The sequence below is a fragment of the Orbicella franksi genome, chromosome 9, assembly GCF_964199315.1.
Source record: "Orbicella franksi chromosome 9, jaOrbFran1.1, whole genome shotgun sequence".
NCBI lineage: Eukaryota > Metazoa > Cnidaria > Anthozoa > Scleractinia > Merulinidae > Orbicella > Orbicella franksi.
The window spans coordinates 24,703,261-24,720,282 of NC_138153.1; positions in this window are offsets into that span (position 1 = coordinate 24,703,261).

The window sequence follows — 17,022 nt, forward strand, 5'->3', positions numbered from 1 at the left end:
TTTTCACAAGGGAGTAAATTCAATTAGAGTGGACGAATCGTCACCCCTCTTTCCCATGAGATGTTTGCTATCTTTAGTAACAAATGGTAACTTAACACTTTTGTTTTTTATATGGGAGTAAATTCAATTAGAGCTGACAAGTTATCAACTATTGTTTCCAGGATATTAAACAAAAAAGAAACTTTTGTTTCTGGACAGACTTTACGTCTCTGCAGTAGCAGTTTAATAGTTTTATTTGATGACATTCATTTCAGTCCGATATTTAAGGTAAAAGGTATGAAAACTGTTAAAGTGTTCTTTGAAGACTGCATGGCACCAAGTTAATGATCAGTCCTTTAAACGACTAGTGGTGCATAGCGCATCGACAAGTCGCCTCCATTCCTGTCAGTCCTTTGCAAGCCGTGAAGCTTGCCCCCAGGTAAGGTTTAGAGCCTTAAGTTCTGCTTCTGCAATTCTTCTCCAGGTGGATTTTGGATGGCCTCTTTTTCTTTTACCCTCTGGTGTCAATCTGAGAGTAACTTCAGAAATGCTGGTAGATTCTCTGCGGAGCACATGACCAACCCAACTCCATCGTTTCTGTGTAAGAACAATACTCATGTCCTCCTGTTCTGTCAATTTAAAGAGCTCATTTTTGGAGACCTTTTTTGGCCAAAAGATGTGCAAGATTTTTTGGAGACAAGCACCAAGTTAAAGTGCAATTTAATTAAATCAGACTTTCAACGTGTCAGAGGTTTTTTCCTCTTTCTTTGCAACCAAAAAAACTTGTCAAATTAACCAAATCATTACTGTACCATGAATGCTTCTATCTCCGACACTTCACACAAAAAAGTAACTCTTGCATGCCTTGTGTGCCTATCTTTAAAATCTGCAAATAAAAGAGTGGCTGTTGTGGAGATGGCCATCAGTGGAGGTTCAACTGAACTTTTTGTTTTCCCTATTGTTGAACTGTAGTTTTATAGTCTAAGGAGGGCGCTATCTTGCCAAAGCAAGAGACAAAAAGTATACAAAGTTTACTATTTTTAGGTAATAGACATTTTGTTTGGAAATAATATACTTTTTGTGTACTTTGAAAAGAGTACTAATTTCCTCTTTTACAATATGCTTGGTAAGGTAAGGTAAGGTAATTTATTTTACGTCAAGAACATGGGGAGTGGTTGCCCAAGTCTCCCGAGCCAGGGGCTCATGATAAAAGTGTTTGACATACATGTTAAAAAAAAGGTTTAAAAACTATATATTATTGGTATTGGTATTTTACAGGATGCTGCAGGACTTCATTCTTAGTTGTTTCTCCATTTAAAATCATTGAAACTGCACACTGTCTTCTGAACAGCTTACAGGAAATGCACTTAATAGGTATTTTAATAGGCATTTTAATAGGCGAGTTGAGAGTTGCTAACAATCACAAGTCCTAACTGAATACCAGACATTGTGTTTTCTAAGCAACAAAGTTCTTTTGTAAGCCCATGCAAAATTATGATAAAAGTTCCAAATAATGTGTGCTCTGATTGGCTGATGCACGGTAAGCTGAATTTCAAATTGTTGCTTCAAAATTTTGACAAATTTGACCCAAATTAAATGTTTCTTGTGATTTGGACAAATGCCATGGTAACAAGCTATTTGTTTGGTAAGCATAACTGCCTGGAGACCATTGTTAACAACAGAAGTGTTAAAACTGTGCTAAAATAACAAGTTTTGCTGGATTTCGACAAAATGGTAAGCTCAATCATGTGGGGAAATAAGCAAATTCCCAACCTAGCAAATGCTTTGATAACAGACATTATATTTGTTACAAAGGCAGAAATTATACTTTATGGGTAAAACAACAGAAAACACCACTTGAGCTGTCTTTGTTTATGATTAGGAATCTTATTTTTGTAAATATGCCCAAACAACACTTAAATGGAGTCTACTAAAACCCAAGCCGGAGGTGCTTCCAGAATTGCTCGTGTTTTGCTTAAGTCTTTAAATGTGGAGCTATTTCTAGTATAGCACATAAGCTTGCACCTAATGAAGGCCCTCTTGTTGCTCGCAGAATGAAAGGACTCGAAGATAATGTACAGATACTTATTTAGTGGCTTTTGATAGGTAGAAAACTGCAGAGTGCTAAAATTAGCATCTTTGTAAAGATATACTTTGTAATAGTCCTGTGACACTCCAGGGTAAGCATCTTTAAAGAAATACTTTCGTCAATAACACAGTACGTTATGTTGATAAATCATTCTTGCTATAGAGACAACTAAGGAACTCTAATAGGATTTCTTTGGGACCCATCCAAACAGAAAATGCCTTTTTTAGTGTTTTAATTCTTTAATCTTTTTAATTTTTAATTTTTAATTTTTTTAACTCTTTTTTATATTTTTGGGGGCATTCGGTTAGCGCTAATCGGATGACCCCCAAAATATAACAACATGCAATAACGTCTGCATGAAGGCGTTTCTTGTAATGTCTGTTTACAGCATGTTCTAGCAGTTATTCACTTCCATGGGAAGTTAAACTTAGGCACACTTAAATCATTTCTTGAAGAAGTCTCAGATAGAGACAAAGCACATCGGAAATAAAGGAAAAAGCTTACAACTACAAGAAGTCTTCCTTTGTGCCGCTCACGATGCTTTGTGAAAAAATTAAAAAATTCAAATAACCTTCCAAGCAGATGGGCTTGGAGGGAAGAGCGTAGATTGAAGAGAGTACCTGGTAGAACATAGAGAATAGAGCATAGGTGGGCTTAGAGGGTAGATGGTAGATGATAGAGCGTAGAGTGAGTTGCTGGTGGAACGTAGAGGGTAGAGCGTAGAGCTTAGAGCAAGTAGCTGGTAGACCGTAGAGAGTGGAGCGTAGATCAAAGAGAGGAGCTGGTAGAACATAGAGCATAGATGGACTTAGAAGGCAGATGGTAGATCGTAGAGCGTAGATTGAAGAGAGTAACTGGTAGAACATAGAGAATAGAATGTAGATGGTAGAAGATATAGCGTAGAGCATAGAGGGTAAACTCAATACAGAATTGTACATTAAAAAGGTTGTTAAAATACTGTAAACTGTAGCAACATTAAACATTCCCCATGCGCTTTAATATTTGCTACAATAACTGTAAGCTTCCATGCCCGTACATAGAACCGTAGAGTGTAGATTGTAGATGGTAGAGGGTAAACTCAAAACAGAATTTTAAATTGAGAACAATTAAAACACTGTAAACTGCAATAACACTTTAACATATATGAGATATATGCAAGGAATATGCAACAAATTGAAATCAAATGTTAGGAAATAGGCAGGAAACCATAGTAACAATACACAACCACCGTAAAAACTATGAAGTAGGAGGTGATGTATCTTTCCAACACGTAGGAGGAGACTGGTGACAAAAGCTAAGAGTCGTAGAGCTCCACAAAAATTTCTACGCCAAATCAAGCTTTATAAAACGGGTACTAGCTGTTGTTCAGGGCAAATCGATTGATGGTGTCTCCTGTTACACTTTCTGCAACTCTCGGCGCAATTGTTCCGCATTGTGCCTTTTTCTCAAACATGTAGAACATCTTTTATCACGTTTCAGGATTGTCTTGTAAGCGTTGATGTTGGTTATCTTGTGACACAACGCAGAAAAATACATTTCTGAGCAGTAAATGCATGTAGGTGTTGGCAATGGTGGTGTCTCCACTACAAAGGAACCAGTTGTCAGATCTTTTTGAAACTGAGGTCTTTTAGGCTCTGTGATATTTGTCATGGCTTTGATCTTCTCACTGATCTCTCGCGCTTTGATTTCGTTCTGAATTACGCTAAGAATGGATTCGATATCCCAAACATTTTCGGTAGTGTTTTGAGCGATGTGTACTCTGATTTCAGGGGGAAGTTTAGCCATAATGATAGGAGTCAGTAAACTGCCATATTGAGTTGATTTCACCCCAAGTGCTTCTAGACCTCGTATGTTAACATTTAGTTTGTTGGAAAGGTAACGAAGTTGATGTGGTTTGTCCGTTAAACTTGTAGATATCTTCAAGAGTTTGTCAATGTGCGCTGAGATGAGTTGCTGAGATTTACTGAATTGCTTGTTGATAATATCCACTGCTGCGTCATAATTTTCTTTGGTGATTGGCAGTCCAGCAATAGTGTGAGATGCAGATCCCTCTAGCAGGGGTACCACATTTAATTTGGCCGATTTTTGTGAGGTTGGTATTCATGTACTCTGCTTTTGAAACTATCCCAGAAACTTTGAAATTACGTAACATGTCCTTTAAACTGTGCCAGTGTAATCTTGGGTAGTCTTGATTTCGATGACCATGGTGCTGAAACTGTGGAATTGGGGTGTGAGTAAGATGCTGATGAATCAAGGGAAGTTGAACCACCAGCAGAAGGCGATGTTGAAGTGGGAGGGGTCAAAGTGATGTTAGAAGCGGGTGGATTTTAGGCATTGCTAGAAGTCAATGTTGAAGCCAAAAGAGTTGGGGAGTTGCTAGAGGTCATTGTTGAAGCCAGAAGGGTTGGAGAGTTGCTAAGTGTTAAATTCTGCAGAAATAATTGCTTGGCTGGGCTTCATACAGAGTTGTCATTAAAAGGCAGCAATATCTGTCAAGACCAAAGTGGTGATCTTTTCTGGCTTGAAATGAAAAAATTTGCGGACCTCCCACTAGATAAAAAAACTACTGAAAACTTTGCCAGTGGGAGGGGTCAAAGCGATGTTAGAAGCGGGTGAATTTTAGGCACTGCTAGAAGTCGATGTTGAAGCCAAAAGAGTTGGGGAGTTGCTAGAGGTGGTGAAAAATGAAAAAATTGGAGGAACTCCCACTTGATGAAAAAACTACTGAAAACTTTGCCAGTGCACCTCTGTGAATAAGTGATCTTGTGGCACCAAGAAAATTATAAATTTCATGGAAACCCCTGTATCTTTCCCCTTGCAAACCACCTGCCCTGGTAAAAGAAGGGGAAATAAGGCTTTGAGGTACCCCTTTCCTTTCCAAATCATGATGCAGGAAGCACATTGAAATTGAGTAAGGGGTGTACTATCATCAGAAAGTGCTTCACACATTTTCAAGACATCTGTGTCTTGCTGCAAGCAGTAACAATAGGCAGTGATGAATCAATGGAGATATTCTTTTTCCCTGGCAGCTGGGTGACTGAGCTAGAAAAAATGGGCTTGAGATTGGCCTTGCAGATCAGAACAACTCTTGAGACTGACAAATGCCAATATCAGTCAAACAAACTCTACTGGTCACACCTTCCATTCCCCAAGACATCATTTTGGGAATTAATTTTCATGTGTCTCATTTGCTCAACATGTTTCAAATTGAACAGAACCAATGTCACAGAGTCCTATTCAATGTACTTTGTTAAAAAAGAGTCTGCCTTGTCCACGCTTCAGTATTTTGCAGCAGTATATGATGTACGAAATGGTAGTCCTGGGTGTTGTTGCCTGATAGGCTAACTAGGTGCTTTTTGATGATACATTGGCTGTCCTCAGTGCTTTCCTTTCCATCAATTTGAAGATTTGTATGGCAGTAGAGGATGGTGACATGAATGAACACTTATTTGGGTGGAAATATTGTGATTGCATCTCATCTAGTGAATGGCATGATTAGTTCTCCGTACTTTTTTTAATTTTAATTCAATTACAAAACACAGAATTACATACCTTATTTCCTACTTACGCCACTAAATTACGATACATAAGAGCAAAATGCAAAATACAACATGTTCCTAGCGCAGCACTATCACTAACAATCTATTTTATATTACAATATTGCTTATTTACATTACATTGTTAACAGAGAAGCTGAAATTAATTAAATTGAAAGTTCACCCATTTCGCCCTCAAAAATTCCATCTTTTTATTGATACGTCCCATATAATTTTCTGTTTCATATTTAAAATTTTAGCTTTTAAGCTGTTGATATTTGGATGAGTCTGGTTTCTTCTACAATCCCATAAATTAATTTTAGCAATAAGAAGTAGATAGTTAAGTAAGGGGCATGATCTTGATAGCACACCAACTATAACATCTTGCTGAGTAAGAATAATTGTCTTTTGAGTATGAGAGAATCAAGACAATTCAAAATGATCCAAGAAGGCTTTAGAACAAGGACAACTATATAAGAAATGATTCAACTTTTCTAGATGCAATTTGCAAAAAGTACATAGGTCATGTTGGCCATAACCTATTATATAGAGTTTGGAATTAGTATTTAAGGTAGAGTTAAGTACTTTGTATTGAAATGCTCTCACAAAAGGTTCCAGAGTAACTTTATGACGAAGTATGAATAACTATTTTAATTGATCAAACGAAAAGTAAAATTCCTTTGGTAATTTACTAGCTGCACTCAGTAATTGTGCCTCTTTGCCTATTAAAAGTGAATAGTATTGTTTTGATTTTGGTTGCATTATATCAAAAACCTGATTATCAGTCAAGGTGGGGGAAGTTGTTGATGGAGTGGCAGTGGCTATGTTATTTTTTAGATAGCTTGGCGCAGAATAGCGAAGTCCAGTCCATACTAGGAAATTTGTTTTTTCGAATCTTTTTGGTGATGACATCAAACGGCTCAGTATTGCTCAAGTTAAATAACAGATCACTTCCATTGAAAAAGTCGGACTCGGAATAATTTTTGTAGTAGACTGGAGAGCCATTCAGACGAATTTCTTTATTGTTCCAAATGATATTATTCCAGTCCTTATTTGATGCGAAGTCTTGAGAACGGATTGAGAAGTCTTTTACATCAAAATTACAGTTAAAAAGGAAAAGTCCTTCGTATTGGGCTAGAAGATGACACAAATAACTTTTCCAAGTACCACTGTTTAAACTAAAAATTATCTTTAACCATGCTAGCCTTAAGGATTTGATCATGCATTCAAGATCTATCATTTTTAAACCCCCTTTCTCATAATTATTTATTGTTGACAATCTTGTAACCTTACAGTACCTTTCCACAAAATTTTATAGAGAATTTGATTTAATTCTTTAACTACTCCTTCTGGGGTTGGTGTTAATGAAAATAAAGAGACCACTTTGGGGATTAGGAGAGCTTTGATTATTGTCGCCTTTCCGTACAAAGATAGACCTCTGGACGACCAGATGTTTATAAGTTTTTTTATTTTATCTAGATTTGCTATAAAATTCTTTTCCTGTAGCAATTTTTCATGATATGAATAATAGACTTCAAGTGCTTTGATAGGCTCATCGGGTCATTTAAGACTAAAGGATTTTATTTGTTTCTTAAAGACCTGATTTACACTCCTTCCGTTTTAGTACAGTTAATTGTTAGACTGGATGCATTTTTATAAACTTCTAATAAATTAAGAAGTGCCTGTAGCGAGTTAATGTCTGAATGTGTTACAGTCATATCATCCGCATATTGAAGCAGCATTTGATCATTAACCTGACAAATACAACTTTAACTCAAAAAATTTAGCTACATTTTTCATGATTTTTTATTTACAGTTATATCTCTCAAACTTTGATAAGTTTCTTTACTCACATAATGGGCCTCTTCCATAACTTCTTAACTTGTCTTCTCACAAGAATAAAATATTCAACCCAACATGAAAAGTCAACATGAAGTCTCATGCAAGCATACGACATTTATTTTGTAGTGCTACTTTTTGGAGCGAATAAAAGCTTTTAATAATTCAAGCTGTATGTTCATTTGTTGCTCCTGCAAGTAAATTACATAAACTGTGTGAATAATTATTTTCACAGGAAATACCAAGATTATAACTAAAGGCATTTTCAAACTACAAAATAACTGACATGAATCTAACATGGAGGGACTTGACATACAAAGAAATCAGAGATCAGAAAGACCCCACCCCCCCCCATCAAAAAAAAGGCCATTAAACTGCACCCCAAAAACTGAACCTGATGAAGAAGACATTTTTGGATGTTTGCAAAATGGCATTTTCATATTTACTTTTTGAAGGGAGGGAGTGGTTTGGCCAGTTTTACCAAAGTATTTTATAAGTAGTGGCATTCTAGCAGGTAATTTTCTAGAAAACAAAAGACAGTGGGCCAGGTACTGGCTCAGGAATGAGAAAAATGTACATCTACTGGACACTTCCTGAGCATAGTACTTTTATTCGCAAGTAAAGTAGTAGTACCAACATGCACAATCAGTTACTTACTGGCACTGGGGCCAGCTTCTCCCTCATCATCCGAGTTGTCAACTTGATTCTGAAAAAAGAAAAGAACAGGCATGGTTATTTTTAGAAATCCTCAATTTCTCTCAAGTGAGTAACAACTTACTTCTCTTCAGTGTTTCCATAGCCTTATCCCTGAATCCATTTGCTTTATTTTTATCCTCTCTGAGCCCCGATATCATCTAAAAGTTGAAGAATTTCAATATACTGCTGCTGAGTGCCTGACCTGACAATTTAACATAATACCCTCAGCTATTGCTCGTTATTTTAATGGCTGCAAAGTTTGGTAAGAACTTAAAATGAATTAATGAAATACTGTTCTAAGGGTGCAGAATTCTTATCTTTGTGATGCTGAAGAACATCAAAGTGTTCTTTACATGAGCAACCTTTGATTGTGATTTCTTCATTTGCCCATGCTTGCTGGAAATTCTCAGCAATTAGGTTCCAGTCATTGAGATTACCAAGTCTTAATGCCAGCACTTCTCTAAGAAGATCAAGGTCATGGTTTATGTGCCATCTAAACATAGTCTGGAAATGAAAAACCACTGTGAGATTTTTTCGAAGATACTGAAGAGTGGATAGGAGGGTTTTTGAAAACCCACATGCTTCTTTGAATTTCTCACAATTATGTAGATTGCTCTGAACTGTATGTGATCTTTTAGTTCTTAGCAAGATATATTTTTGTCATTGATCCTCCTTCATCTCTCCCCCCCCCCCCCCACACACACACTCCTCCCTGCTATATCCAAATGCTTTGCTAAATTAAATACTGGCAACACACATAAACAAGAAAACTAAACTACTTCATTTATGAATTCCCGAAGTTAAAAGCATGAACATGCGAAATTAAGCAGGAGTGACTTCAGTGACATGCATGTCGCTTGATACATTGTATGAAATCTCACTCAAATTCTACAGTTCTAATCTTAACAACAAGCTGCAACAAATAATTCATTCATACACAACCTTATTGAAATATCATCGATAGATTTAAAGAAACTTGGCAAATGCAAACCCTGCCATTTGATCAAGGCTCATCAGCGAACAATTTCTTTGATTGTCAACTTCAGCAGTGACTCCCATGCAATATTTTTTCAATGCTAGTGCTTTTGGGAGACTCAAACGTTCGAGCAATTCTCAAAAATCCCCCAAAATACTGCCACAAATTGACATCATTTCAGAATTCAACCCACGCATTTGAGATCCAAAATAAATCCATTTTGAAGCACTTACTTTGCAGCTAAAATTTAAATTTGGCAAAAACATTTCAACAGACTTGCAATAACATTGCCAAGAAGTCATACAATTCACATTTTACTCAAAGCGTCTAAAACTTGATGGTTTCTCCATCATGTCTTCTCCATAGCTACTTGTAATTCTTCTATGGGTAGACTGGTGTCTACCCTGGGAAAACAGCTGGGTCTACCGGGTAAGATTGATGATGTCATCGCAAAATGAAAAAAAATGGTGCTACCCGTTGCCCGTACACCGATTTCAGGGTATCTTAAGGTTGCTAATGATTGTGCTTAACCATGTTTCTCATTGATCAGTTCACTTTAATGTATATACCCTTGCTAACCATCTGCCAAGTCTGCCACTACACTTTTCATTGCCTCTGTCTCCTGCTTGTCAGATGATGTCTGCAAAAGACCTCATTGTTCCAAAATTCCTCTAGAATTTGGACTGTCTGTCAAAGCTTGAACTACCTCTGCCTTTTTCCTAGGTGATTGAGGTGGGTTGGGGTGACTTTGTCCTTGGCCCTTTTTGCCCATCCTGGAAGGAAATGCTGATGGTGTTGCCCAATCCACTTTAGATTCCTGCTTGCGTCACTGGTAGGTTTGTGTTTCTCCCAAAATTTTCACTGTTGTTCCCTTGTGTTTGGTCATTTGTATTGTTTTCTGAAATCCTCTGTCATCAGGTCTTTGTTTTTCAATCTTCTTAGCATGGACTTGGGCCACTCTTTCTTCCTGCAAATTTCTTACTTTTGAAGAAGCACATGTTGTCACTCCATGATGGCCTTTCAAATTTGTTTCACTTTGTGACTTGTGCTTTTTGTAGCCACTTCATTCTTTCTCATGCCTTTTCAGCGAGCTTTCCTTGATTATTTTTGTAGTAATCTCTTGTTTGCATGCTGCTTCTATTTCTTATTGTTTTTCCACATGTTAATTGAATATTCATCTTCTTTTCCTTCTATTTCCAATTCCAATCATCAGAGATAGTATCACGCAAGTAGTCATATTACTTGGAACTCCACAAGTTTGAGTTCTATTTGTTTAGGCCCTGAAATCTTTGTACAGACCCTGCAAACAATCTTAAACGTTTGTGAAGGTTGTAGCAAAATGGAGGAAAGACGCAAGACATATTAGCGTAAATATCTTTATTTTCATGCACAGTGAAGTTTTATTAGCTTTATTTGTAGCTAGCCGTATGAGTTAATACAATTAAACATGTTTTCAGCAGCAAATAAAGTCAGGTTGATTTAGATGAAATGATGAAGTGAAGTTTCATATCTGCTTGCCTTTATGTTATGCAGGACGTCTGAAATGGTGCATTTTCAGTTCATAGGAAACAAAATTGCAATTCCCAATTGTTTCTTATTATAGAAACTTTTACATGCCCAGGATCTTTATTTGTTGAAAGGTTTTTCTGGAAAGTTTCATGGAATTTAAAGATATCATCAAATTAGTGGTAGCTGTATGGTCTGTACCCATGGATTGTGCCACTGATCATAACATAGGCTTAGACATTTGTTTTTTAAGTTAACTGTTCCTTTACATGTTGTATCATACATGCAGCAGAAAAAGAGAGACAGCTACCCATTTTTAGAGAAAAAGTTTGATGTAGTACTTATGTGCTGGGTGGAATTATGAGAATTAGGTCTGTCTAGGATTTAATAGCTTTCACAGTTTTCTTATGTCAGTCTTGTGTATACAAGCTACACAAAGTAACAAATAATGAAGAGGTATCCTGTCAGGCTTTATAACTCACACTTATATTACAGATGGACAGTTATTTTCCAGTGCTTGAGCCTTTCTTGACACAAATTGCTTTTTGCAGATGAATTATTGCTCATTGTCTGTTGTCAGATCTTCTAAACTTGCCTCAGCACAGTCATGATCAAGTTGGCATTTTTCCCCCATTCCTTGTGCTCTTTCTTCAATGCTGTGTGATGAGCCAGGATTTGTATCTGCACTGCAGCAAGAATGGTTTTGCAGTTGTATGTGTGAAAGATGCTTGTTGGATGTTATTACATGTTTTGTCTTGCAGTTTTTAATTTTTAAACAAATTGTCTTCTCATAGTTTTGGGGTATATTTTTACACAGTTTGGGTTAACTCCTTTTGTTTGTGGAATGTCAGTGCTGTTGTTTTACACACAGTTGGACATAGTTTATTGTACTCTTGTTTGCCTTTGCAGACAAATATGGTCACATGACCAAAGTTTGCAGGTCTTCATTATCATCCTCACTGTACTCACCAGATAAATCTTTAGAATCAGGAGTGATTTCTTCTACAAATACTGTAACCTCTGCTGCATTCACACCATTGTCTTCCTCAAGAGATTCTGTTAAAGCATCTTTATCTTCTTCAATTTGCAATAACTTTGCTTAGGTGTGCTAGAGGAGCGCTGTAGTATTTGGAAGTTGTCACTCCTGCATTTTCACTTGATTGCTAGTTGTGTGCTTGCTTGCGGCAAGGTTTTGCTCAATCAGCAGGCAGATAAGCCTGGGTATGATATTGTCACCTAGTTTCCTGTTGGTTAATTTGGTAGCACCTTGGAGTGTATTGAAATATTTCCCCTCTTCAGTATTCAATGACTTTAAGGAGACAATTCTGCTTGCTTTGGAGCATGCACAGTAAGGGAATGCCAGTATCTGCCACAAAACTTTATTTCTGTAAGGGTATTTGGCTTGCCAATGATTTCCTTCCAGGTCATAGCATGGATGAAAGCTTGATTGTGCAGCCAAAGAATGAATTTTGGACAGCGTGAATGAGCAGGCAAGTCAAAAAGCTTACTGAACTTTGTCGGGAAATCCAATAATGTCTGTATCTTGAGTCTCACTTTTCTCACAAAATAGATGCAGGGTGTCATTAGTGCATTTTAAATAGCTTGACACATCCGTTTAAATGTCATATCCCCCTTGGCCATATTTTGTTTTATGAACTTCACTCTCTTACAAGGATGCTTTAGAAATGACTAAACACTCCCTATAATAAAAAATGGTTTTAACAGGAATTTGAACGTTAAAAGATGTTTTAAATTAACTTACGAAAAGCTCTTAAAAACCAACGACGTTTTAGCACTCCTTTGCACCATTGTTGAGTCATGAAAGTAAAAGTTCAAACGTGAATATATAAAAAAGTATGAAACAATAGATGAAATATTTGCAGGTCCTTAATTTCTACAGTTAGGTCTACCATCTACACTAATCCATCACAAAAATGGAGCTTTTGGAAAAAGCTCTTTAAACCAGAGGAATTGTGATTGGGAAAGTGAAATTGTGCACCAATGCTTAACCATTATAAGTTTACTTTCCAGTGGCTGTCTACTATTCTTGGGAATTCCAAGTCAAAAATACTCACCTTGAAAATTCCTTAAAATTCCCCAAAATTCCTAAACATTTCTTAGAATGACTTGGAATTTGTAGATTTTTTGTAAGAATGGCTTGGAATTGTTTTAGAAAATCTGAGAAAAACTGGGAATTTCTTATCACTTGTTACACAGAAAATTTTATGGGAATGTGAGGCATGAAAATGATAATTGAAATCACTGAGATCACAACTAACCGGTTTTAAGTCAATGATTTGTGACCTTCCACAGGAAAACGTACATTAACGGCTTCCTGTTAAAATGCCTAAAAACATTAACATTCCGTTTAGTACCCGTTTTAACGGTATGAAAACCTTTTAACATAGTGTTTGCATTTTAACGCAAACCGTTAAAATGACAAAGATCATCTGTTAAACGTTTTATAAAGAGCCGTTTTAACGGTTAACAATAGCTGTTAATTTTATGTCACAAAATGTTTAAACGGCTCAGAAAGGCATCTGTTTTAACGGCTAATGGTAGTCATTAAATTTATGTCACAAAACGTTTTAACAGCTCAGAAAAGGGGCCATTAATTCTAATGTCATCACGCTATAAATCGTTCGATCTCAAAGTGTTTTTTTGCTACTAATGCCGATTAAACATCCGCTCATTAAACAAACCGCTCAAACAGCAAGAAGTAGACATGCTAATTCTTCGGAATTATTTAATTGATATTTGATGGAGAATACAAACATGAAACTTGAATCTTGACAAAGATCACTTACGATTGATCGAAGCTCATAGCAGGATAATTGCAAACGTTCGTCAGTAGAACTGTAACTAATCTCCTCCCACGAAAATGTTAATTTCATAATGGTCCAGCTTTCCGTTAGTTGATTCGCAAAATTTGAAGTTTTCAGTGTCCATCATTTTCTGTCTTTGGCTGCTACTGGGTGTTATCTTAATCCAATGCCGCCATCTTTTTCGTTTCGTTCCCAGGGCTCTACAATACACCTCGATTCCATGCCGTGATGGAGTCGTGTTTTGGCTTGAGAAGTATGAAAAGGAGGGAAGTATATTTAAGCTTATTTGAAGAAAATAATAATTCACCAAATGAACACACGTTATTTAGTTGAATCAGGCTTCTGTGTGTGGCTGAGAATCGCTTTTTTTCGAATTGGTCATTCGCGTTCGAACTGTTACAAGTTTTGGATGGCTGATGAGGAGTGGAGACAACAACAGCTTACAACCAGTGGAGGGAAGCTTTTCTAAAATATGTAAGTTTGAAACATTAGTACAACTAAACAACCAATTTTCTTCTCTTTGTGTTGTTGAGAAGCTTGTTTGTTGTCTGTTAACATTTGTCCGTTGTAACAGTGTGGACTATCTGTTTTAACGGCTACAGTCAAACGATAAACACTCGTTTTAACGCTTCGCCCTTGCCGTTTTAATGGCTATGTGCTGCCGTTAAAACGCTTATGCTCAAACATTTGAAATTACTTGTTATCTGTTTGAACTGATGAGTAAGGCGTTTTAACGCCCTCATAAGCCGTTCTTTTGCTGTCCTTTAGGCATTATTTTTCCCCATTTTAACGGGTACCCATTAATGTATCTTTTCCTGTGGAAGGTCACATTTAATTGCACTAGCTTTCATCAATATAAAAATAATTATCGTGTTTCTTTTTTATTACCTCAAGAATCAAAAGTAAAACCAAAACCAGATATGAAGGTCAAACTTTTGCTGGTCTTAAACAAAATACTATGTCAAAGGAAGTTTGCTGGTTAAATTTACAATACATTTGATAAAAAGAGAACTTTTTAGATAATTCACCTACATGTTTTGGCATACCAACAATTTTCTATAAACAAGATTTTAGCTTGAATAGGAACATTTAGAACTTAAAACAAAGGGAAAAATAGTGAAATCCAATGGGAGAATTAGCTCTGACTCCAGGTCAGGCAATGATTGAGGTAAATTCCTAAGTACTTAAAGTAGTCTGACTGTTTCATTGGTTTTCCATTGAGGATAATCTGTAACGCTCAGGTGTTTTTAACAGCGTGCTTTGATCCAATCAACATAGCCTCGCATTTCTTATGATTACTGATTAAACCATTCTGATTCCACCATGTCGCAGTACTTTTTAGATCTTTGCTGACGTGTGTTTCTGCTGCACTAACATCTTTTGCGCTGGCGTGGATTTCCGTGTCGTCGACGTATAGCACTACTTCGCTATCTGTGCAAGTGTCGGTGATACCGTTGATATGGATGTTGAATAAAGTAGGTCTGAGAACCGAACCTTGAGGAACTCCGTGCGTGATTAAACGATGTTCAGACTCAACACTTCCATATGACATGAATTGGTTTCTTTCCTGTAAGTAGCTTTTGAACCATTCAAGTTCATTTCCAGTCACTCCGTGTTTTGACAGTTTACTGATCAAGATGTTGTGTTCAATTACGTCAAAAGCTTTTCTTAGGTCCAAGAAAGTACAGACAACTTTTTGACCCCTGTCAATGGCAAATTTCCATGAATCAACGGCTACAATAAGTGCAACTGTGGTAGATGAATACCTGGCATATGCAAATTGATGGTCACTGCTGAGGCCAGTGTCTGCTGCAAAACCTTGAAGATCAGTGTTGGCAAACGATTCAAGCACTTTTCAGATACAGGGAAGACCGGAAATTGGTCTAATTATCACGTTTGGTCTGGAGCTCCCCTTAAACAAGGGAGTTACTCTTGCCGTTTTCCAGATGGATGGAAAGCGGCCGCATCTGAAAGATGTGTTGAATAACTTAGCTACATTGCTGATGTATGGTGCAGAAGTCCTAATAAATTTAGCTGGAATGGTGTCTGGACCTGTGGCCTTAGATATGTCCATGGTTCGTAGAGCCTTGGAAACGTTTTCACTCATGGCGCGAAAATTGGAGCTGTGACTGGGAAACGCTAAAGGGTGCGTCTGTTGTAGCTCAACTGGGTAGCTGTGGGATTGCTGACTGGCTAACAGTGAGGAAGCAATTGTAAAATACGCGTTTAGTGAATTAGCGACGCTTGTCGATTAGCTTTTTACAGTCGAGTACTAACTTGTCAATCTCAATGCGGTTTTTCTTGGAGGGCAAAACATGATGTAATGTGTCCCAAAAGGCCTTGGGCTTGCTGCAGTTTTCCTCGAGCTTATTTTTGAAATTATTCTTCCGGGCTTTTCTGTTTATAGCGGTGACTCTGTTTCGAAGGGATTTGTATTCATTCCAATCCGAAGACAGTCATGACTTTCTTGCCCTCTTGTGTATTTGATCGCGCGTTCTCATGAGTCTAAGAACACTATTGTCAAGCCACGGGTGCGTCTGTCTATGAATATGCTTCTTTAGAGGAAAATGTTGGTCAATCAAAGATTTCATCAGCGATTCCCAGGCTGAACACATGTCGTCAACGTCGTTGAAAGAATCAATTAGGCACCATGGAGTTTGCTTCAGATCAGCTATAAAATCACTTACATTTTTGTCTTTCCAGGAGTGCGTTGTTATGATCCGATGTTTGTCTGGGTGAGTCGCTGAGCCATGCATGACACTGTAGATGGAATAATGGTTGCTGAAAACAATATTGATTGCACCTGCTTTTTTAAACAATCTAGGTGTTGAGGTGATTAACACATCAATAAGAGTGCTTGTTGTTGAAGTGGCACGCATTGGTTCTTTTATCAGTTGCTCAAGCTCATTGACCATGGTAAATTCCAGCAGTCTCTCTGTCTGCCTTGAGGTCTTAAAAATGTCACAGTTGAGATCACCGATGACAATGACTTCCAAATTGTTTTTAGTCGCATCCCTCATAACGTCATCTAAATAGTCAAAAACCTCAAGGGATTCTTCTGGGGCCCTATATACGCATCCAATTAAATATTTCACTTTATTCAGTTGCATTTCTATCCAAATGGCTTCAAAATCATCCTCTAAGTCCCTTCTTACAGTGTGTTTCACTTTTTCCAGTACATAAAGTGCCACTCCACCTCCCCTACCATTTTTCTGGTCATGACGGTACACAGAATGATCTGATACTTCGATTTCTGAGTCCGATATGGAGTCGTCTAACCATGTCTCTGAAATTCTGATAAATAGAGGGCGAATATCTTGAAAAGTTAGCCTCAGTTCGTCGATGTGAGCCATAATACTTCTGCAATTGAGGTGGGCCAGCCATGGTTTGCATTTTAAAGGTAGGCGGCAGGTGTTATTTGAGGTCCTAGCGTTTGAACTCATGACAGTCGCCTGATAAGAGCTTGTGTTCAGTGTGTTACATGCTTTGTTTCGTGGGCCGGGATGAGGATGGACATCTCCATGTGCGACGAGTAGTGATATATTAAACTGAGCTGTATGGAAGGCGCCATATTGT